Genomic DNA, 24,454 nt, shown 5'->3' on the forward strand with positions numbered 1-24,454 from the left:
AGCACGGCACTCGCACTACAAGTTGTTATCAAACGCTTTTTAACGAAGCAACCCTTTATTATGGTGCACGTACAGTCATCACGTTGGCGGTAGAGTAGGGAGCAATAAGCGAGTCCGGTTAACCGGAATATCTATTAATTGCGGTGGTTTTCTTTAATTAGCGATCGGTCTCGTAGATAGATGGCACGAGATGCGCATTGAATCGCATCTTCGGTATTAGATGGCTTCCTAGACAGCAGCGAGTCGCGAAAGCGGGAAAGGTACGTTGAAGAGAGAAGAAGGGAAAAAGAATCGCGCGTCCGACCGGACGACGTAAAGTTAAAACCGTTTTACCGTGTCGGTAGCGAAACCATCAATTTCGACTCGCGTAATTAGCGTGTAACTAGGGGAAGCGCATGGTTTGCGGTACGAATAAGTAAAGAGGCTCTGCGGCACTCTGGTGTCTGGTTACCTCCCTCACGCCACAATTTCTCGGTTGAAGCTTTTTTCCTCCGGTGTCGGCTTACCTGTTTCTGTTCTTTTTTTTTCGCGCTCCTCGCTTTGATTATTTCACTCGTGCTCACAATGATCTGCGTATAAGCAGTTTTATGAATTGGAAAAATTATTCAGTTGCCTCGCTTCAAAGTTATTATCGGCGTTTTAAAGTGCGACTTAGTCTCTTTGACAAAACCATATAATTTTTACATGTATATAGAACTGTTATTGTGAAATTTAATACCATATAAATTAAAAAAATATATTAGGAATTTTCAAAATTTCAAAGTATGTTTGTGGAACAAGAGTTGTAATCATTACAGCTCGACCATTTCTACGCGATCATAACATTTTAACTGAAAAATTTCTTTATATATTTTCATTATATATTTTTGAGACAAAAAAAGAAATAAATCCATGAACAATGCGAATCATGGATCTCATGCTATCAATGGTTACAATATAAATACGAAATATTTTTCAGGAAACAAACCGATGAGCGTTTCATCATATTTCGAAATTTTTGCTATCCGCTCACATAGTTTTTATCGAAAAAAAAATCTCAGGTTGTCGGAACGTGCCTCGTTAGTCGCTCGCTCGACGCATCACTGCGCGCAATTTATTTAAAAACATGCCTCCGTGTGTTTCAATTTTTTTTCCGACGCAATATGTTTTATAATGAATATACCTCGTTGTGCATCCTTCTGCGCTCTCTACATCATCATTCTCGAAAACGTTTTCGCTGCATACTACGGAAAGCAACATACGGGGGTATACGTGCAATGTGATACATGCTGGCGAGATACTATACGATTGTTACAGTGTTAAGTGCGGTTAACCGAACCGATTTTTCCGGTTACCCCGGCTATTTGTATTAGCTTAGCTAACCAACCATTTCTCTTCTGTTTTCAGGTAAGTGTTACGACTCCAGCCGTCGGTCTTCCCAAACCGTCTACCCTCTGTACGAGACGCCTCATCCCTACGTGCTGCTGCGAAAACCCTTCTCCATCCTCCAAATCCACACTCTCTTCATTCCTGCCCGTCCTATTCCACCTCCTTTTTCCGGCGTGTATATCTTCCTCTCGGCTCCACCCAGCTGGCCTTACCACCCTTTAGCTTGGCTGGGCCGCTATGTTTTCCTCCAGCCCTCTTGAAAGTCTGGCCACAGTCGACTGGTAAGTTTACCTTTCAATTAATCGGCCGCCATAGCGAGCATCGACTAACTGCCAACTATCCGGCCATTATCCACTAGAGGAGTAATTGGGATTGGAAGTTGCCCGCCTTTACCGGCTTGCTTCTACGTAAGCGTGTGATAGGAAGTGCGTAGTACGCAATTTCCGGCAAATACGGGTTTTCGACGGCGTTTTCTATTGCATAGTCGACGGTAATTGCCTTCGTTGCTACGCCTTAATTTTTACAACATACGAGAATAACGAACACCCGTGTATGTAATCAAGTTAACAGTGTTAACGAAGTTAATGAGGATGCGGTTACGGAATTAAAGGGCTGATAAAACCGATTTTAAACCAAGTTCATTAATGGGGCACACGTCATTCTCACATAGAAAATGACGATCATAAAGTGTTCTCACGTTGTCGCATAAACCTCACTTAGCTCGCTCCACCTTTCTCATAGCGCGTAAAAAAACACGAATTTGTGATAGAATAATGAGAATACTTGCGTTGTACGTACTTTATATTTGCATAATATCGCTCCTCTACTTCAAAAATGACAACTTATAAAATTAAGTTTCTTAAAAACAGAGGAAAAAATTATTTTTTAATTTGACAGAAAATTATTGATTGAATCAAATAATATCGAAAAAGAATATATGTTTTTATAATCAAATGTTATTTTTATCATTTTTGTTTCATAATTCTTAAAAACCATTCTTTTTGAGTTACGACGATTTTGACAATTTTTTAACGTACAGTCAATTCACTTTTGATGATGTATAGAGTAATTTACTTAACTCTGCATTCATGGAAATAACTCGAAAATCGTGTTTTTTTAGTTGTGTCACTTTTGAAGTAAGGGAGTGCCATGATTGTTTATTGTAATGAAAAACATTCTTGCAATAATATATTATATTACTTTAAAAAATAATGACGTAGATTTATTGGCATAATAGATTGTTGTCATAGTATTTTAAAATATATTTGAATAAATAAGTTAAAATTCGTATATACGCTTTAAGGAGAAAATGAGTTTCGTATTCTGTGTGTGGAATAATCGTATCAGAGTAAGAGTTTTCTTCAGTCAGAATAACGTTTCATTCTATTTTTAATACCGTTGGTGCTTGCAAATCTGTTGGCGCACTTTCTGTTGCGTAAGGAAAGAGGAATTACAGATATTTAAAACATTTCCTTCGTGAACCAAACTAACGTCGCACGTTTCTATTTTTCCAACTCGCTTTTTAAGCTCATTACTTACATGCGCTGCATTCAACAATGTTCATTATAATTCCAGCAACCGCTCGCAATTTCACGTACACTACTTTCCCACTGCCGCGTAACCCCATTCCGTTTTTTAGCTGCATCTAATAAGGTTACCCTATCCCTTCGCTTCGCGTTAAAGGCAAAGTTCCGTCGTTACATCCGAATTTAACCGATCTTGGAGCCGGCGAAATTTTTCATTCCGTTTAAAGTATCGCGTAACAGGATGAACGAGCGGCGTGTAATCAAAAGCGAGTTTAACTCACTTTTTCATTGGGCTGTAGGTATTTCCTAGCCACTGATTAAGCTTTCTCGCTTCTATCGAGAGCTTCTTGCGCAAAATCAAGTATTGATTACGCGATCGACCGGCACTTAAAATAACGATTAACTGCAGCAATCTCGTTTATCCATTTTACCGTCGTAACCGACTCCTGATTAATATGACGAGGTATTCACGACAGTGAAAATAATGATGCACGATATATTTGCCCGCTTGACCGTAATCCCCCGCGCGTTTTATCCCCCTGGACAGAACAGGGCTTTCGTTTCGGTCCACCGAGATAAAACAGATCCTGCATTTATATAAAGCACTGGCAACGGCATACTAGGCACACTACCATTACAGCGCTATCATTGAAAATGACAATTTCATTAGTAATCAAGCTGCACACGACGGTATTGTTCAAACGCAAATAATTATTAGCCTCGTGAACTATACTCCATTCCAGCGCCTATTCTCTCTCTCTCTCTCTCTCTCTCTCTCTCTCTCTCTCTCTCTCTCTCTCTCTCTCTCTCGTACACACAGCTTTTTTCTTCCTCTATATGCCTCATCCGTTTGCCTGCGCTTTCGCCTGTCTGTATACATATACATTTATATGCATGCGTGCGCGCTCGTTTGACCTACTCTATCGCGGTTGACGACCGTGGTCCAGAGGTAAAAGACCCTGTAGTTTATTAATTAGCCTCGGCCAATTAAACGTAATTATGCTCCTACGAAATCAGCAAAATCGCATTGAATCATGCAAAAATTATTTACGCTGTATTCGAAATATATCTGAATCGCTCAATTAAATACATCGCTTAAATTATATACAATTATGTAAATCTCATATACTTTCTGTTATTTTTAAACGTTCCGAAATCTTTATATTCTATTGAGTATTAATTAACGCTGAATAGAATTAGTACTATTAAATACACGAAAATGAAAAATGTATTTTGAAATAAACTTTAATAACACATCTTGTGTTCCGTTGGTATTTATATAAAAAATTAAAAGCCAACTGATCTAATAAGATAGTATCTAAAAAAAAATTAAAGCAAAACAGTTTTAACATGCAAATAGTTTTAAAACGCTAAATTGAACGTAATTATCGACATTAAGCAAGTCTTTGACAAGAGCACAGTGTTCTTGAGCACTCGTTAAGAATTCATTCGGGCTTCGAGAGATGGTCGATTCTGACGAATCGATTTATTCGAGTAACGAAATGCGGAAGCGTATGAGATTATCATTTTTAATTACACCTCATTGGAGCAATACTCCGCCCCCTTTCAAAATTGTTCCTGATCCCCTTTTAGATGCTTGTGCCGCCCCTTGAACTGCATTATATGTCTCGAGAGGCCTATCCACGATCTCAGAATTGCGTCTATACAAGTCTGAGGGGCGGACATCAGGGGGGCAGTTTATTAAAACTATATTTTCCTTCCGTAATAAAATTTCGCGATAATTAAGACCGGTCAATTACCGGTCATAATTACCGGGTAGATGGGCCTCTTCCTTCTGCTTCATCGTGTATAATCCGTTGTGGTTGGTTGCGAGTAACCAATACCGAGAAAAACGATATTGGCGAAAACGGCCGAGCAACGATAGAAGAGATTCCGGGGAAGCTGTACAGAGAGGCTAACAAGATAATCGGAGATAACTAAACTAAAGTCGTCGCTAAAGGATAAAGATCCGCTTCGTCGTCACGGTGGCGGTTACTGCCGCGATAACTTGTTTTATCGCGTCCCCTTTGCGAATTGCTACAATGAGAATTTTCCTTTTATTAAGACAAATTACGCGTACAAACGTGTTAGACATATCATCTCTATTAAATTATATGTGAAACGTGTGTTTTTACGTCGACATATCCAATTTTATTTTTAAATTACTACTCTATATTATTTTGTATCCATTGTTCACATTTGCGCAAACAGTAATAACTTAAATTAAGGAATAATCTTTACCTGCATGCTTTCGTTCTTTTTTTATCTTTCTCTATTAATCAATTTTATCGAATATAATCAATATAATTACGTTTATTCGCCTTGAATTAGCTTTTATTATTTTATACTTTTATAATACATCTCTTTAATTCATTCTTTCTCTTGAACTTTTATTTTGATTTGGAAGAATGGTGTATGTTAGATAAAAACTCTAGAGAGAAAGGGGTAACTTCGATGCGTCGTTGAGAGAAGTCTGGTCCATTATTATCATAATTTTATTCAGAAGCGAAAAATCAGACGCGTGTCCCTGGAAGCCGAGGTTGGCCGTCCGACACAATAGGGTCGAGCTCTCCATTGTGCATTCACCCCTTCACTCTCCTATCACCGTTCCGATGCCCACCTATTATCTGCACACGCACACATACACTCAAGCACCGACAAATTATTTTATCAGAGAACCTCCACCGGTGAGGGTAAGTGTCGGCGGATCAATCTTTTCAATCTTCGTTGCTTACGTGATGTTCCTATGAATGTCAATAAATGCTTTTTATTTTCATGATCCGTTCGCAAAAAAGGTATTTCATTTAAAAAAGAGAATTTTATTTAAAAAAAAAACCGTTACTTAAATGTTATAGCATCACACTTTATGTGCTTTGAGTAAATTCGCTCCAGTAAATGAAAAATAAGATACGACGAGAGAAGAAATGTATTTGACGGAAAATCGCGGAATTTTCCAATGGTAATGAAAAGAGATGCAGAAATATCGAAGATATTGACGGTCAATAAGATGCAGCGATAGCAGCAGCAACGATGGCCCGATTTAAAGCAGCCAATAAGAGCTTCGGTACGGAACGAGTGAGAGTCAGTAAAGTAAACGGATATAACGGGTCCCGGGGCAAATTTCATGACTAAAATGCAAATATGATCGAAGGAGACGCCCAGACGGCATCTCAGGAAAAAGCTGAAGAAAAAGGTTGGTTTATTCGAGGCTCTCCACCAGCTTCTCTTGCACCCTCGCCTCTTTTTCTCTTTCTCGCGGTACACACTCCGTTCCACCTTCCCTTTCTATTATATTTTCTCTTCCTCTTTCATCTGCGTCGCTATCCTTTTCTAGTCCTCATAGATCCTACCTTAGCTTGCCTGCCTGGGGCATTTACCGCCACTTGATTTGAACCCGATTTACTTCTCCACTGCTGAGACCCTCCGGATATTTGCTTGGCTTGCTCACTCAAATTTCCTTGCCGATGCGTGAACGTCATGGTGCCCTTTTTGAGCACTGGTCTTATCGAACTACGAAATCTTCATATTTCCCACAAACGTTTCCTGCCTGCCAATTCTAATTGAAAACAAATTTTCTTTTACGATTCTACTTCTAAATTGATCGATCATAAAATAATTAAAAATAATACAGAAACATGTTCTTTTTAATTTGGAGAAGTTGCAATGTCATTTGTACGTTTCTTATATTAAAAGTGTAATTTATATGTTAATAGATTAAGATATATATAATTTCCATAGTTTTTTGATCAAAGAAATTTGTATATAAAGAACATATTGGTTGATGCACAAGGTTGCTACGGAGAAGCTTATGACTTCATACAAGCTTGTTCCTGCAACTGGTGGCATGCTATTAAAGCGGCATGATGTGAAAACGTATTTCACGATACAGACGAAAAGTTGACCGACCGCGTAAAAGTGGTTTTCACGAGTAATGAGTTCGGAAAAGTTGTAAATTTCACCCCAGGTACAAACATTATGAAACGGTCTCCTGAGGAAGTTTAAACTATTAACCGACGTGTACAGTGACGTTCAACTAATTTATAGTTTATACGTTTAATAAACTACGACGTTATGCGTCATCTGTTTAATATCACCGAAACTTGTCGCGTCTATTAATGTTAGCACGAAATGAATACACTAATAACGCCAAACTTTCATTAATAAACTAATTAATAAAAATGATTGACTAAACGCTTACTGAAAGAGAAAAATATCACATCTTTTTATTAAAAGCGTGATATTCAAAATTGCTTATATATATGTACTTAACTATAGACATCTCTATTATTTGAAATCGAATTTTATATATATATATATATATATATGGAGAGAACGATTTTATTGAAATAGCTAAAACTTTACCTAGAAACGTAAGATGAACAAAAAGTTTTGGCGTTCTAGTAAGCAGTTTGAGCATCCTACATAGTTATTTTTGTGGTGCAACAAAAATTACTTTTAGATATGTATGTATAGAGCTAAATTTTTAGATATTTCAATGAAACCATCCATTTCATATGTAAACATATTTAAAATTATTATTTTGATTTTTAAAATCTTTTTTTATTCACTTTTATCTCGTACCATATTTACGGTAATTTAACATCAAAAAAAGTTTTCTGAGGATACTATTTGTAAATCATCGTTTGAATATATTTTTGCTTTACATCTATATAAAAACAAGTTGATGCAATTAAAAATAACAGTTCGGAATAGGTTTTTTTTTTATTTATTGCAATTTCAATGTACCCTGCATATCGTATCTATAAGAAGCATATTCGTACTGGTTGCGAGAAATTTACCAGCTAATCCTACATTTCGCCGAAAGTGCCAACTGAGGGGATCAGATTCTGAGTACCTCGCACGCCTCGCTCATCCCCGAACTATCACGCTGATATATCGGACAAACATGCCCGTAGAAAATCCTCACCGGAGATCCATCCTCGTGTTGCCCTCCTCGCCCTCTGTCAGGCGCCTATCGCGGCGAGACGGACAGGTGGGTGGACGTTGGTATAACCAGGCGCGAAGGGAGTATCTTGAGGCTTAACGTATCCGCGTAATCCCTTCATCCCTTTTCCCATTGCAACCCTCGGACGTTTCCTAGGTCGGCTACCATCCGGGAGCTGCTTCAGGATTGCTGGTCGATTAAAGAGTCGTGAACTTGATTCAGTATACGTTTCATATCGTTAACAAATTTCTTATTATCAGACTAGCTAATCAATTTTTATATGTTCTAAATATATAAATATGACAGATTGATTGTATTTTTGACATGTAGTATTTTATTTTTAATACATTTTGTCTCTATAATATAGTACAGAGAATATTCGTCACTCAATATAAATCAGTTGTAAATAAATAAATCTTATTTTTCGCATTAAAGTTCTTTATTTTAAGTGTTTTAAGATGTTAGTAGCATTATTATTAAATCGTCAATTAAATAGTCAATTTAATTGAGATATTATTATTTCAACTTCAGTTTATGATTGCGTTTCAAGTCCGACAATAAGCGACGCACACTTTATTTAACTGAAAGGTGAATAGAATTTATACATAAAAATATTACTTAGCATCAAGATCTAGCCTCTATATCATCGTTTTCATTTTTTATTTGATTTATTCACATAGCAGTCTACATTAATTTATTATTCAATAATGAATCATTGTGATAGTTCGAGAATGAAAAAGATTTATACTTGATGCTTGTAAAGTATGAATAGTGGACTGTTTTTAAAAAGATTCTTACATTGTAGCATGATTTCGTAGTTACTAATAAATTCGCATGTACGATATACTGCAAATGCATACCAAACTGTCGCCATTGCAGACGTCAGTGGATGTCCATTATTCCATAACGGATGACACGCCGGTAGCGTGAGTATATGCGCGTCCAAAAACAGTCGACACTGTGACGAGGCAGTGCGTTTAATACACGATATACCAGATATAGAGCGAGAGGGTGCTCGACGCATGTAATGGTACGGGCATTGTGGGCCTGATCAATGCACGGATTGATTAATGCCGACCCGTAGGACGCACTCACGCAAGCACAGGTCGCTGTATGTCGCATTAACGTATGCGTATGTATGCATATGCGTGGTGAAAGATACACGTGCATGTATTCACGGATTCCTGCTATGCTTGCCCGTCAGTGCCTCGCGCTATATGCGATTTGGTGAATCGGCATCGCCGCCGTTTACAAACCCATATTGTCGTTCCACGTTACGAATCTGCACCGATGCCGATCGTTGCCGATGGCCGGATTCCGAAATGGCCACTTTGGTCCGCAAATTGCTCTGCACGCGATTACTTATTTGTATATAATAGTTTGCAGTGTTAGTATATTAAGTAGGTTGCATTCAATGTAATTTTCGATAAAAATCATTTACGCATTAATTTTCTGAGTCATGATATTTTGATATAATTGATCCCATCAATATTTAATAATTAATATATCATTTAAATGTACATAAATCTAATAGTGCGATATTATTGCAATTATGTCTTTTCGGTATTATAAGGCGCAGACTATTTTCATAAAGGTATTCTTTTCCAATCTGATACCACCAGTTGATTCCGCATATTCATTTCCCTGCGCAAGCATTGAAGAGAATTCTCTTAACGGTTTTAGGAGCATTTCTCTCGAGCGAATTCTATTATTGCTGTATTTCATTACACTGTAAATTTACTTTAATTAAATGAAGATTACCTTCGTCTCTTGGGGCAATCCGCGCTTAAGGTGAGGTCTTTCGTTTTGTTAGGAAAAAGTTACAAAGGTAGAGGAACAACGACTCGGTTATCTTAATAGACCACGTTACGGTTCTGTTTACGAGAGAGAGAATGTTGTCATGCGAAAGGCGAAAGTTATTTTGTCGCTGATATTTTGTTTTATCGCTTCAGGGAGTCAATCACGTATATAACTTTTTCCCCAAGGATGGATACGTGAAAAGTGAAAAGTTTTTTTGTATATATATATATATATATATGTGTGTGTATATGTACATACATATATACATAAAAATTTTCACTTTTTACGTTTTCACTCTGAGAGAAAAAAATTAGATGATCGATATTCATTATCAGTTTCATATTCGAGACGAATGTCTGAGCATAAAGCGGAATCGTCGATTAGAAACGACAACATTCCTAAAATGGAATTGCATATTTTCCTATAAATAATACTCTCGACCTATTAAGCCTGGAAACAGAAATGACATAAGCTAAAATTCTCTGAAATTATCTTGAATCATTTACATTTGCAATATTTGTTCTTAGTGCTTAGTTGTTTGCCACTCTTTTTTTTGCTGCTATTAATGCAATAGATGTAAAACTACACGCGCGCGACACGGTATTGTTAGTAACAAAAACGGTTATAAATCGTGGCTTGAATCACATATTGCATTGATTCACTGAATGCGCATTTTGCGATGATGCATTCCTGAATTTATTAACGGCATTACTCTTGCGTGTGTGTCAAGCGCATCAACTGTTGAACATTTGTTATGTCTAATTTGCTGAATAATTCATGAGAGAATTGAGAGTGTAGTTGACAGGGGCGAGTGTTAAAGGAGCACTATGAGTTCTGCATCATGTAAGGTCCTTTATAATGTAGTAGTACTGAAAACCTTGCAGCATTCACTACGGGTGGTACATATCCCGCGTTCAAATTCAACATGTGTACTAGCCATAGCATAGAATATCTTTGAAATAGTTATTGACTGATTCAAACACCACATTGCACTCGCATGCAACATATGTACATTTCTATATTTAAATCAAAAATGTAGAATCTTTTGCATGTGTTGTTGTGCATTTCCGCATGTGTTGTTTAACATTAAAATTCTGCCGTTTTGATTCCATTTAATCATTTTAATTTTTTTGTATTAAGTACAGAAAATATATTGAAAATATTATAATATAATATAAATAATTCTAATGATACAAGTAATATCAAAACAAATATTCATTAACCAAAAACAAGGATAGGAAATTACCAAATTGGCCACCTTAAACAGTTCTATAACATTGTTGGCGGTTTTAATGTTAATTGATGCTAGAATACGAATAGTTATTAGAACAAGTTGATTAAATTATCAACTTGTAATCGAGTTGTTTATTTTATAATTAAGATCTGTCATTCTCGATGTCTGTTAAACATTATTAACTTTGGAGGATTCCATCAACGAGATGTAAAGCGTTCTATGTCTCTTATATAATGTTTATTAAAAAATGGATGATTTTTGTAAAATTAAAATCTGTATATATACAATTTTACTAAGCTGGCTCTTAATTCGAAATTGAAAATTTTAAGAAAAGAAATTTTTTATTTCTTGTCTTTACATTAACTTTTTTAAGTAAAAATTTATTATTTGAATTGAATAATATTGAAAACTAATAGTTTGAAAAATAATTTAAAACGCAGAGTTTTGTAATTATGAATATATAAATTACTTGACATGAATTTGTTAGAGTAATTTAGCATTAGTTGGTATTATATTCTAAAACAGGATCAGATTGCCCCAAGAGAGGAACTTTACGCCATGGGGAAACAACGTTACTAGAATATAGCGTCATGAAGGCCGGATCAAGGGACGTACTTGAGTATCCTGCAGTGTACCGAATTAATGTCATTATTTACGCTGCATGCGTAGCGGCATGACTTCCGAGGGACATAGGCGGACATTATCATCCTCGTCATTATTTCGACTGTGATTATCATTATGGTACGATCATGATTTCCTTTTTGTTTATCACCGTTGCTGTCTCGTTACTTTCGCGTTGCCCACACCATTCCCGTTCTTTCCGCCATTTCGCCGCCCTGTTCCCCTCGCTCTCGGATTACACGGAGCTCATTTTGCGCCGAGATTGAGCTCCCCGAGGCGAGCTCGTTCGTTTGTCCTTAATAAGGCGTAAGACTGTGCGTCAGGCGAGGAGTACACTCGGCCACCGAAACTCATCGGCCGCCGCCAGAATGGCGGGATAATGATCCATTGTCCTTTGGGTTAGACACGTCTTGGCTTGGCTGTAAATGTCACTGTAAAAGAGACACATTAGTGATGATTACATTTATCTTCACTTGAAAACAAAGATGCTCCCCCATCCCCCTCCCCCAAGTTAGATGATGATCTGTTAATAAAGTTATCTCCCAAATAATCCACCATGGAGATGATGCGATTAATACAACGTGCAATAGGAATGAGAGATTAGTTGAAAATACATTTCAAAAGAGCTCTCTAGTCGATGGTGACTGATAGCAATTTGAAACTGTTTACCGCGATTCAATTTCATGTAATCGGATTGGATAAGAGGGCCGTCGTCACGTTACATCGCGGCGACGTTTCAATATCGACGCGGAATTACATTCAGAGAAAACGTTCGTCCCGACAGTAATACTTCGCAAGCAAGAGTTATTGGAGATCGTTTCAAGGAGGTATTGCGGCATCGGCGCGCACCCCGATACTGTCTCGGCAAAGCCTTCGCATAATGCTCGCAATCTTTCTCGTAGTACAGTGTCGAACGACGTACTTTTACTTTACCTGGTGTCTGTGTGTGTGTGTGTGTGTGTGTGTGTGTGTGGGGGGGGGGTGTTTGGTATCGTAATTTATGCATTGAATTTCAAACCGAGCAGTGCTTCCACGATGAAATTCAGCCAACACTTCGGCAAGTCGTTAGAATCGATGGTTAACAAGCTTTGGCAAAATGTTTTATCTGCGTCCCTTATTGTAGGAATTTGCAGCAATCTAGTAGGGTTCTGGTCCGTCGAACTTTTCCCGAAACGATCGACCATTCCTTTCACAACCTTTCCAGAACTTTCAACGGCAACCAAGCCGTTGAAAGAGGTGTGCCATTTAATAATGGCGCTCGAAATTGGGGAAGACGGGACAGTTGATTCTTTTCAGGCTCCCTCTTTTTGTTCCCTTATACTGACCAACTTCGTGTTTAGACGTAGTAAAGCTGCGAACTCGGTAAACAACTTTGCGACTTCGTTTTCGATGACAATCTCTACGAAACACCTCTTGCGAACGATGATTGAAATCGTAAAACCAAAAATGGTGGAAAATTATTTTTGTACCTTACGGGATCATTACTTCGTCGACACGTTTTGATACGTTATTATTTGTTTGTCTTTAATATACTAGAAAATAAGAAAAGAGGAAAAGAAGGGAGAAAACTATTTTGTATTTTCTTTCGTTCGATAGTAACCCGTGTCCTATTTTCACTTTTGCCGATCTTATCCGCTTCGCGGATGTTCTTTTCTTGCATGGCGATAAGGTAAAACGTCCGGAACAGGAGTCTCGATCGTCCTCGAGTTCCCAGGGGATGCCTAAAGAATCGTGAAGTTTCGAGCTGAATAAAAAATGGAGGGTGACGCGCTCTCGGGCTGACTCTCGTTCAAATATGCACCCCACGATTCTTCACGGATCGTCACTACCGCGAGATCTCTTATAATTTTCAAATGAAGAATTAATCGACTGGCAGAAACATTAACTCTCCGAAACCGTCATGCCATCCTAATATTAATAATATATATTGCTCATCTCTTTCGTCGTGTAAGATATACTTAAAAAATATTATAAAGTATCCCCTCATGCCCGTCGCATGAGAGAGTTTTATTGATTCTGATCAATTAAGAACAAATTGATTAAAAATTAAATGTATCTTTGATAATTACGATATTGACATTAAAATATTATTTTTAAGATTTTATATTTAAATCAAATTCTTTATACTTATTGCGGAGAACATTATTTTATGATAAAGGAATAAATGTATCATTGTGAAAATATGCAGTTTTCTAAAACATTAGAAAGCATTAATAATATAATTCAATTTTGAAGTATAAATAATTAAACATATTTTAATTTCAATTATAAGATTAACCTAATTGAGTTAACGCTATAATTGTTGTAATCACTAATATAATTAATTATTTAAATTTTAAATTTTGCATTAAGCGAATTTCATCTGCAAATTAGCATAATCTGATCGTTGTATAAAATAACCAAATAATACGCATAATATATGATTGGACATAATTCGGATCCCTATAGGGATTCTAAATGAAATAGATAACGCAGATTTATATCTACTATACAATCGAGTGTTGTTGTTCCCTCGTGTAAATCAATGAAGCACGCCCCGTATGCAGTGGAACGAATGCAAAGACTGAAGCGTATCGATTTTACGTATCTGTATCCATTTAATTCACAACCCTCCGGGGAAGAAGGTCAGATGCGGACGGACGAACGGGATGTAAGCATAAGGGGTTGGAATTTGAATTGCAGACGAGTAGTTTTGCCCTACCTCCATCTCGCCGCAGTCTACTTCACCCAAATCAGTTTCACTATGAGTTAGAGCCATCATTTACTCACTGACTCGACGAACGGACGAATAACAGAAATAATCGATTCAATTTACGTATTTATTGCAAGCAGGCAGTAGCGTTAATGGTATATTCATAGGGCAATGTTTCGTCAATACTAATGACAAATGGGCAATGAACCTGCTCGGATTATAATGGAGTAATAACTCTTTAACCACAGAACAGCGCAACCGTTGGTTTACATTGTAACACGAATACAAACTTTCCGCGTATCTCCCGGGAATCGGTGTAGCGTACTCGATAACATCGCGATTTTGTTTAGATCGCGACTCGATCAGTGTACATATAAACACAATGTATATATACACACGCAATGTGTTCTATTAAATTTCACTTGATGGGTCTGGTTCGATTATCAATGTACGATTTATTGCAATATTAATGGTATAATCTACTAATAATTCTATTTCCATGAAAATATATATATTATGATATTCAAGCAAGTTTGCTATCCAAATATCACACAGCTTCAACTCCGGCAATTTAAATATGCAACTTATGTGAAAAAATTATGATAATCTTTTTTATTTTCTATTTCTCAACTATTACAGTGAAAAAACGAAAAGTACAAAAAACTACAACTTTCGATTTCGCCTGCATATGTATAAAACAAACGATAGAAAAAAGTGAGAGAAGAAAAGAGGGATAAGAGAAAAAGAGAAAGAACGATAAAATAAAACAATAGAAACAGGTGCTGCGCTCTATGCAAATTTCTATGGCGGATAGAAATTTTGTCGGCGAAATGCAAGAATTTTGTAAAATCATTCTCATAAAACTGTCCCGGATTAAAGCCCCCGGTCATTTACGCCTAACGACAATTGCTGAGAACTCGATGAACTTCCTGAACGATGTTATAATGAGCCTTCAAAATATTCTCAAACGACCTATAGGTGCAATGTATTTTGTTTTACGATTTAACGCGAATTTTATACACATTACAAATGTATGCAATAAATAACTCTTGGAAGAGAATATTTTTTACGTCAAAAGTTATTACGATGTGCTATGCAATTCCATTATTTCCAACTCTTGTTTATTGCTTATATTCGTAAAATCGTGGTAATTATCTGACGGTTATTTAGTTATATTCACCATGAAATACGACTAAATATACGTCCGTCAGGTATTTCATTACTTTACTCGAATGCATGCGAAATTAAATACGTCGGAGAAATAATCGTTTAATCTCGATCTTCATTTTTTTTTTTACATGCCAGAGACTTGTCCACGAGATATATGTATATTCTATCTCATTCGGTGATCGTGCTAAACTAAATTGGAAATAGCAAAGCAACATAACTGGTCACCACGCTACATATATCTACGTCCTTCCGCTACGCGTGGCAGAATCCATCAAGGTAGTGAATGGTACCTCATAAAATGCCCTTTTTTACGCGCAACTAAAGGGCATGTGCATAGCTACACATTCTCTACTGCACGTCAAAGAAAAAATAATAAAAAAGAGTGACAACGTAGGTATGGATCGAAGCATCGACGACGAATAAATAGGCGCATGCTTCGGGTTTTCTGAAACTTATATTCCGTTGCGGCGCATTCATGGACACAAGATGTATACTTCCTCTTTTACCTTTTCATGCTTATGATTCACTATCGCGCGAGTCTCCATAAGACATTCATATATCATCCTAAAATGATATTTTTGAAAGATCATAGCTTTTATTGCAAAATTGTATTTGTTTAGAAAAAGAAAATTTTTTATGTACACTCATATATAACATATATACAAAATTATTAATTTTGACATATTTTGTAACAATCTAATTAATTTACATTTTGTGGAAATAAAAATATAATTAAGATAGATATAAATATATGGATAAGATATAAATACAAGCAGAGTACAAAAGACATGTATATTAAAAGAAGACGAGTTTGTGTTTCTAGTGAATAGTAATGATAAAGACACGACACGTAACCAAACTCAGGGAATGTTTTTCTTATCCACTACGGTACAGGACGGAAAGAGCTGATGCGACTTGGTGACTACGAGAAAACAGCGAAAAGTAAAGCTCGGTGCACTCCAGATATCGAATAAATTTAAATTTTAAACAGCAATGTTTACCGGGCTTGTCAATTCAACTAGATACCGGATTAGCCTTTTCTTAAGTTAGTGCCACTACATTTTTGCTTGTTTAAAATGCGTGGAATATTTCGTATCGTGCAACGAATATCAAATGTTTGAGATAGAATAGACTGGATATAAGTTTTGTGAGATTAGCTTCAACGCTTTTATTTCTTAACTGTATTATGTCTTACACTTATTACTCTCTCGGGTGCCATATCTAATTCGTAGCTATTTTTAACTGAAACATTTTACATAAAAATTGAAAGTATCGCGTGTGGGAATATTTATCGTTCAAAATTAGACACTCAATCGCATTAAATTTTGTCTATATTATTGTTAAAATATTTAGAAATATATTATATGTAAATATATTTTTATTATATAATATTTGAGTGTCCTTTTGCTGTTAAATCATTTTTAAAAACATTATAATATTACTTTATATGTTTGCGATCTTTAATGCGATGGAAGAAACTCGTATTTCGCAAAGCGGTAGACTACATATACAAGCAAACCGTCTCGAGGAAAAACATCATTTAAATTCGCTCCTTTTTCTCTGTTAATGGCAATCTGTAGGGAGCATCACGTAATCGGCATCAATAGGCAGAGCAAGTACGATCTGACCACGGATTAGAAAAGTGACGAAGACAGAGGCAGATATCGTATCCATTCCGCGTTGGATATAGGAATTCGGTGCACGTACTCGCCACAACAAATTGTCGATGCGTTCGTTGGGTTATCGTAACAAGTGAAGGAATTGTAAGAAGGATAGCCAGAATCTTTCGTAGCTTTGTTTGTGTTTAGATATTTCGTATGTGTATGACACACGAGGGTATCATTGTGAACATTGGCTATCTATACAGCTGTTTAGATGTGCGCACGTGCTCAGATTTGTATGTGTATGTGTTTATATAGATGGAAGAGATGAGATGCATTACAAACAGAATTTAGGCGTTCTCAAATCAAGCAGATAGCGCGCAATGTGCCCTCTAGGCTTGATAAAGAGGCAAAGCTTTGGCAATGATAGAAAAAGGCAGATAGAGAGAGGAATTGGCTACTGGAACGCTCGTTACTACAACACGATTGCTCGGTCTGCGTCATTTAGCTAATCATTGAATTTCAATTCCCCTTTCTCCGTCCCTTTGTCATCCACCCTTCTGCTTTTGCTGATCGAACGGATGGTGCGAGCGTTCGTACATACATCGATTGTGTGTTTGATTAGTTTGAATATCTATCCATTGGATGGAATCAAATCAATGCATCTCATTTATATCGATTGTTCGTACAAAAGAGAAAAGAACATTAATTACATATTGAAAGGAGAAAAAAACAATTTTAACGAAAATTTTTTTTTTAATATTTATATCATAAAAGATAATCTTAATGATGCAAAAATGGAAAATATCGATTGTTATAGAAGTACTTTTAAATATAAACAATGCGGAATAAACACTTGCATATCGCATATTAACATACACAAAGCAAAGATTACGAGTTAAACTTTCCACTTGACCTATCTCTCAGGCACTTGATTGACCTACTAGCAAACTTGTTTCAATCCTCCATTATCACGAAAATACACGATCGATATTCGATGGTCATCGATATGTAGGTTACCATTGTTGTGGAATCATCGATTTTGTCTCTCGTTTATCCGTATGTTCATTCTAGCGTGGGACGAAGCATTGGTTCTGATATCCAACGCAATTAACCGATTCCCATTGTCCTGCGAATAACGTATATCAAGTGACCTATTCATATCTTCAAAATTGTGCACGATTCATTCGATGAAGTTTTGAAGTAGATAAATAAAAATAAAAGATAAAAAAATAAAAGATCAATTATTGAATATGTAATAATACAATAAATTTTCGCGTCTTTGGTATTTATCGAATATATTTATTAAATTGAGATTATAATTTATTGAATAATATTATAATTTTCGATAAAAAAAGATCGATAAAGATCATTGCTTTGTTCGTCAAGTACTGTTAGATACTCCAGACAGATAGAAATCTATTATTTGTTTATGAAACATACATCGATGCTTTACCTTTTCGTGTTTTTCTTTGGCACGTTTACGTTGCTGACACCGAGGATCGAGATAGTAACACGAATATACTCTAAGCTCTGCGTGATACCTTTGCTTGAATCATCAAGGAAACCGTGACCGAGTATTGAGCTGAGTCTTTCGTTCGGTTCGGTACGCGAGATTCCGAGTCTCTCGCTTGATAACAGAGCGCGTCCCAATTTCAAAGGGATCAAGAGATTTGAGTCCCTTCAGTTCTTAGATCCTCGAGAATCCTCGGAGGAGTGTACGTGCGGGGCATTCGCTTGCTACTTCTGTGTGGCACGATGCATATGACACGCTTGTCGCAGGTATACAGTCATATCCAACTTTGAATTTCTTTCTTTTTGCACTATAAGCCATTTTAAGATAGATCTATACAGAACAATATCAATAATACACGCGTTAGCTTTAAAAAAATTTAAACCATTATCCTAATTTTTTGAAGAGATTCAATCGTGCGCCAAGCAATATTGTATTCAAACATGAAAAGGATGCTTTTATTGAAATATCTAAAAATTTAGCCAGATACAGAATTTGAAAATAATTTTATTAGATTATTAAAGTAATTAGGTATATAGGACGTTCAAACTGATTATTAATAAGTTAATATTTTGTTCTTTTCGTGAAGCTTTATCTTCATTTTTTTCAGTTTTCCTTTTTAACTAAATATATCTCATAATTATATTTGAGTAAAAAATTTATTACTATTAATTGTCCACAAATTATTTATGAAATAATATTCTGCTTTATGTTCTTTCAAAGTAATAATATTAGGTGAGGAAAAGATAATCTTTGTTGATATGATCTCATAATTAAATTATCTGCTATCTTTAGATTAAATTATTTCTCACAATACTTGGTTCTTTTATAAGTTCAACAAAACGTTTATACGCTTAATTTCCTCTGAATAAGTTCACGCTCATACCTCGCGATAATTTTCGAAGAACAATGAAGCTGCAGACTGAAGTTGAATTGCTTTATCACAACGGACGCGGACCAAAGCCTTTTTTATGATTGCTCCTGTATGTGCGATAAAAAACGCGCTTCAATATTTGAAATAGATTTATTCGCTCTCCTGTACGAGGGCTATTGTAACCTGGACCAAAACTCGTTTGTTGTCCCTTAGTTGCCAGCATGCCTTTTGCCCACCTGCAAGCACCATTATTAATATTTTTAATTAAAATCTCACAAAGAGAAAATACGCATGGTATCGACGCGTCTGTAAAATAGAAAGAAACACAATTTACGGGCGTCGCTATAATTCCGTACCTTTGGTACATAAGAATATTTTATGTTTATTTTACAAACACTGTATTGTATTGCTCTATTCTTTTCATGTTGTACTCGTAATATATTATTGTTTATGAGTGATCTTATATTTTTGAAATTTTTGAAATAAAATAGTTATATGACGACCAGTTATAAATATACAAAATTATTTTGGCAACACTTTTTCTTTCACATTTAATTTATTTAATAGAAAAATTGTAGTTTTGTAGGAAGTTTTTTTATAGCACACGCGATAGTATTCCATATGCAGAGTAATAAACTTCTGATATTTTCAAATAATAAGAAATACGAATACACATATGGATATTATTATTGCATATATTTATATAAAAAATACTAACTAAAAAAGTTTTTACAAAGAAATTACCAAACTTTGACACGAGTACCTTTAGTGGCACGAAGGACGTCGAGATGGTATTTCATTTCACGCCAAGTGCGCTGAAGTATGCCATTAGTTATATAATACTTTAGTGGAGTAAACTATGTTCTTAAAATATAGGTATCCCTAGAAAAAGAAATCCAAGAGAGTGATATCAGGAGAACGAAGTGGTGAGGACGACATAGGGTCTCCTCGCTCGATTTAATGATCAGGAGAAACCACTAAAGGTGCTCAAGGAAGTTTAGTTATATTTTTTTTATAAGAAACTTTTTTAATTGTTCTTTACAATAAAAATATCTAAAAATATATATGTGTGTTTTCTTTTTATATTTTATTATATCAAAATAGTTTCATCGTGTACACTCTGTACAGGAAATGTATCACAATTGTAAAATATATATCTCATATAGTGATAACTGCGTTTCGATTCAAGACTTCCGATTTTATAGAGAGATGCGCGCATTCACTTCCACGTCGAAACTCCTCGAGCGTAGGAACACCATTACCCGATGTTAATGGAATGTAGTTCCGTATTAGCGGCCCCGATTTCGGATCTTCCATATAGGATCCGAAACAGCTATTCTGCCAGAGGAACGGTCGAGCGCAATAGAGAGGACGAGTAAGCGAGAGAGCGCGAGAGATCTGCGAATGATACTGTAACGCGGCTAGGATTATAACGTAGCCTGTAGGTTATAATGAGGTGCGTGGTAGTCTCATGGCTGGCCACGAGAGATAGCGGCGTGCTGCCCACTTAATTGGCCCCGACTACCCTTCGCGCGTTCCCACCTATTACGCCCTCGTTCTCTCTCATTCTCACCCCGAGTCTAAATCTGAATGCCGTGAGCACTCGAATTCAAATGTCCCGCTCTCCGTTTCTTTCAATATATCTCATGAATTAGCGTACACAGAAATTATTCAATTCAAGCAAAATGAAACCAATGGCTTATTTAGCATGCAAATATTATGGGAAAATTACAGGAAAATATTGATACCGAATATATAAACAATAATATGATGTACACAGAAAAGTGGTAATGACAGAAAAGTGTTTGGCATTTGTGGTTATAATTGTATATACATATTAAATAATTATGATTAGAAATTCTATTTTTATAATTATTATTTTTACAAAGTTAATTATAATAATTATATTTATAATTCTACAAGATATACACATAATTGGTGTATCGAAAAAAATTATGAATTATGATAATTGCAATCATTTTTTTTCCGAATGTAAAATAAACATATTTCCGGGCTAAATAAATATTATAATGTAGACAAAAAGATTGGGATTATTCACGAAACTAAATAGTATGTTCTCTAAAAGAAAATTTTATTAAGTAAATATTTAAATAAATACAATGATAATTGAGAAAGAGAGAGAGAGAGAGAGAGATGAAAAGCCAAGAAGTGAGTGATATAGATTGTGATCTCTGTTTATAGCGAAACAAGAATAAACGCATTTTCAACTGTTCTCGTAATGGCCAATTGAAAAAGATGAATAAAGCAAGAGTTTAAATTGAGAAATAAAAGTAAAATCGTTGCTGGACAAAGCTTCTCATCTTACTCTCGACGTAAGAAATATTCTCTTTATTCATCTCTTTGCTCATCCTCATATTTTTAACTCTTATTTTTCATATCTTCCAAAGTGTTAATAATTCTTTCTTTTCTTGAGATTTATTTCTTTCGCGTATGTTATATATTAGGTGTTGGAATTAATTCGTAGCGTTTTTTAATGAAAGAATGTTATTTATTTCACATGAGCATTAAAAAATACATTAATGAAAGTACTTCCCATCACTTGTAAAACGCTACGAATTAATTCCAACACCTAATAATACGCGTATATTATGTAATTGTTCTTTAAAGATAACAAGCACAAGAATTTCTGAAATTCTATACTTTTATGTCATATGAGAGAGAGATAATCTCTATTTTTTTAATAATAATTTAATCTGGTACATACGAATTTATTTTATTCAGTACGTATCATCGCGTAATCCCTTTATTAATACAGCATCGCTAATTAATGATAGAAGTTCAATGTACGCCAGCCAGATGATGAACGGAGAACACCAATCACGTCGTTTCTGCCTGAATCGCGAAATTATTCGAGCGTCAGCAGGAGATTCCCCCGAAGCGATCGTGCCTCGCAAAACTTTCATCCACGAGACGCGGTTCGAAAGGCAGACGGATCCCTTGATCTGTAGGGTATCAAGGAGAGATGGGGAAAGTCTTGATGAAAACGAAGGTGGGAATTGAAGGACGGCGGGAAGCGTACGCTAGACTACGAACGTTTCCGCTTCGTCGCCTCGCGGAATCAGCGACCAGGCTGGATGTTTATTCGCCGGTAGTTTCTTCGATCGCGGAATTTTCTCCTGATCGTAAGAGACGGTGAAAAACTCGAGTCGAAGGCTTATCGTTGACGTTTCCTTTCTCACCCACCGCTCGTCATTCAGAAAGAGGTAAATCCACTTTGGAATTAAATCTATTCCTCGCCATGCAGTTGTACGGTCGTGATCCATCCTTTCCGCTTTCTACCTTATACTTCTATCCCCTTTTTCTCACGCGGAACATTGCGAAAGAAGCTCGGGCTCTTTGCTCGAGCAAGCTTTAACGGTTATCGAGTTTCCTTAAACGGAAAAACGCCGACGTGGACCACGCCCGAAACGAATTGCTCGCCCTCATCGTTCGTGAAGCACACCTACACGAGTATTGGCTAGCAATTGCGATAAATACGAGTTGGATTAAATACAGAGCTTTATTTTATATATTACTGTATTGTTAATTGATAGTCACATTATTTTATAAATCTTTCAAGAGCAAAGGGAATTTGATTTTCTTATGTAACAATATTTATTGGCTTAAAAAAGTGAAATTTGAATACATAATTTTTTAAGTATGTACTTCCTAACCAGTTATAGTTTAAATTATAGTTTAAATTAAATTATTTCCTTGTTCATTACTCTGTCATTCTAATTAGAATATTAATTAATCTGTAACAGGAACTAATTTTTTGTAATGCTAAAAGAACATAAGTATTCTTAGAACCTATTAAAGTTTTTCGTTATTAGTTTTAAAAAAAGTTTATAATTTTTAGCTATATAAAAAATTATAACACTTGAACGTATATAAATACACGATAATTAGCTTATATATAAATATTGTAGAACAAAATTGAAATAAGATTGCAAAGCGTAAAATTATTCCAAATCATTACACTACTAAATTAGAAAAATAACCCACAAGCCATATGTTTTTATTATGGGTTAAAGAAAGGAAATTTATTATTTTCAACTTTCGTTGATTAAGCAATTGATGAATGTGCGTTATATAACTGACACAATATGTATTTTATTATTGATCCTTTTTATATATTTATATAATACAAATAAGTAAATTGTATAAAATAAGATACATAAAAATTTTTTAGATTAAAGTAAGATTTTGCAAGAACAATGTAGAAACATGTTCAAACGTCTATTGCATAGTCGACATTTTCGTAAGCATGAAGCTTTGTTCGTGTGAGTTTACGATCTAATGATTAGCATGAAGTGCACTATAAAAACCTATAATACAGCTACAGAAGATACATCTCTCTTGAATTGGACAGCAAAAATAATTTTTGAAACGTTGGAAAAGGATGTAAACTGTGAAATATAATGCGTAATAGTAATATAGTATTGTATATAAGGCTCAATATTTACCCTTCATACGGTTGAAGTCAATGATGATGACGACGACATTTCTCAATGAGCCAACTTGCTTCTCTTGGCGTGAGGGATGATTGTATCCTCGGTTGAACACGATTTGGGTCCCGTCTGGCTACACATATACCCAGACATGCGACAGAGTAACAGCCCCAATTAATCCTTCGAATTCGAGTTACGAGCCATCGAAATGAGAGTTATATAATCCGGGTATTCCTGCTGGGTATTCGACCCCTTTGCTAACGCACGCATATTATTGTGCGCACGCGTTGTTCGTGCACGATCGTAAAATCCGCAGTAGTTTTCTCCAAGAATACAGCGGAGAGGGATGACATAATGGAATTTTTAAAAAAAGTATACTACGACGAGCAGACGGACGGTGGAACGCTTCGCAAAACCACTTGCTCGTAAAATTTACTACTACATAAAATACACTGTAGAGGGGCAATTATTTGTCAAATAATTTATTTGCCGAGTAAAAACGTAACCGTGCGAGCCGATGGGTGTAATGCGGCAATTCGGTGGTAAACGAGCGGAGTGTAAGACGAAAAAGTTGTTCCGGCGGGAGGCACAATCGGGAGAGAAGAGAGGGAGAAAATTTTGGCTACGGCTCAAAGCATCTACTCGGGGAGGCAGCCTTA

At 35.9% G+C, this 24,454-nt stretch overlaps 1 long non-coding RNA gene across 2 annotated transcripts in view; it reads left to right on the forward strand.

Moving 5' to 3' along the window:
• LOC147909261 (uncharacterized) overlaps positions 1 to 24,454 on the forward strand; it is a 417,661-nt gene that overhangs the window by 368,360 nt on the left and 24,847 nt on the right. The window contains exon 3 of one of the 2 annotated variants that reach the window (XR_015545483.1): positions 1,387 to 18,477. The exons of the other annotated variant lie outside the window; for it this stretch is intronic. This is a non-coding gene — a long non-coding RNA (uncharacterized LOC147909261). Of the gene's footprint in view, positions 1 to 1,386; positions 18,478 to 24,454 lie in introns of those variants that run through there. 2 annotated transcript variants of the gene reach the window in all.

Source organism: Acromyrmex echinatior, chromosome 6 (assembly GCF_024713525.1).
Source record: "Acromyrmex echinatior isolate Ae372 chromosome 6, ASM2471352v2, whole genome shotgun sequence".
Taxonomy (NCBI): domain Eukaryota; kingdom Metazoa; phylum Arthropoda; class Insecta; order Hymenoptera; family Formicidae; genus Acromyrmex; species Acromyrmex echinatior.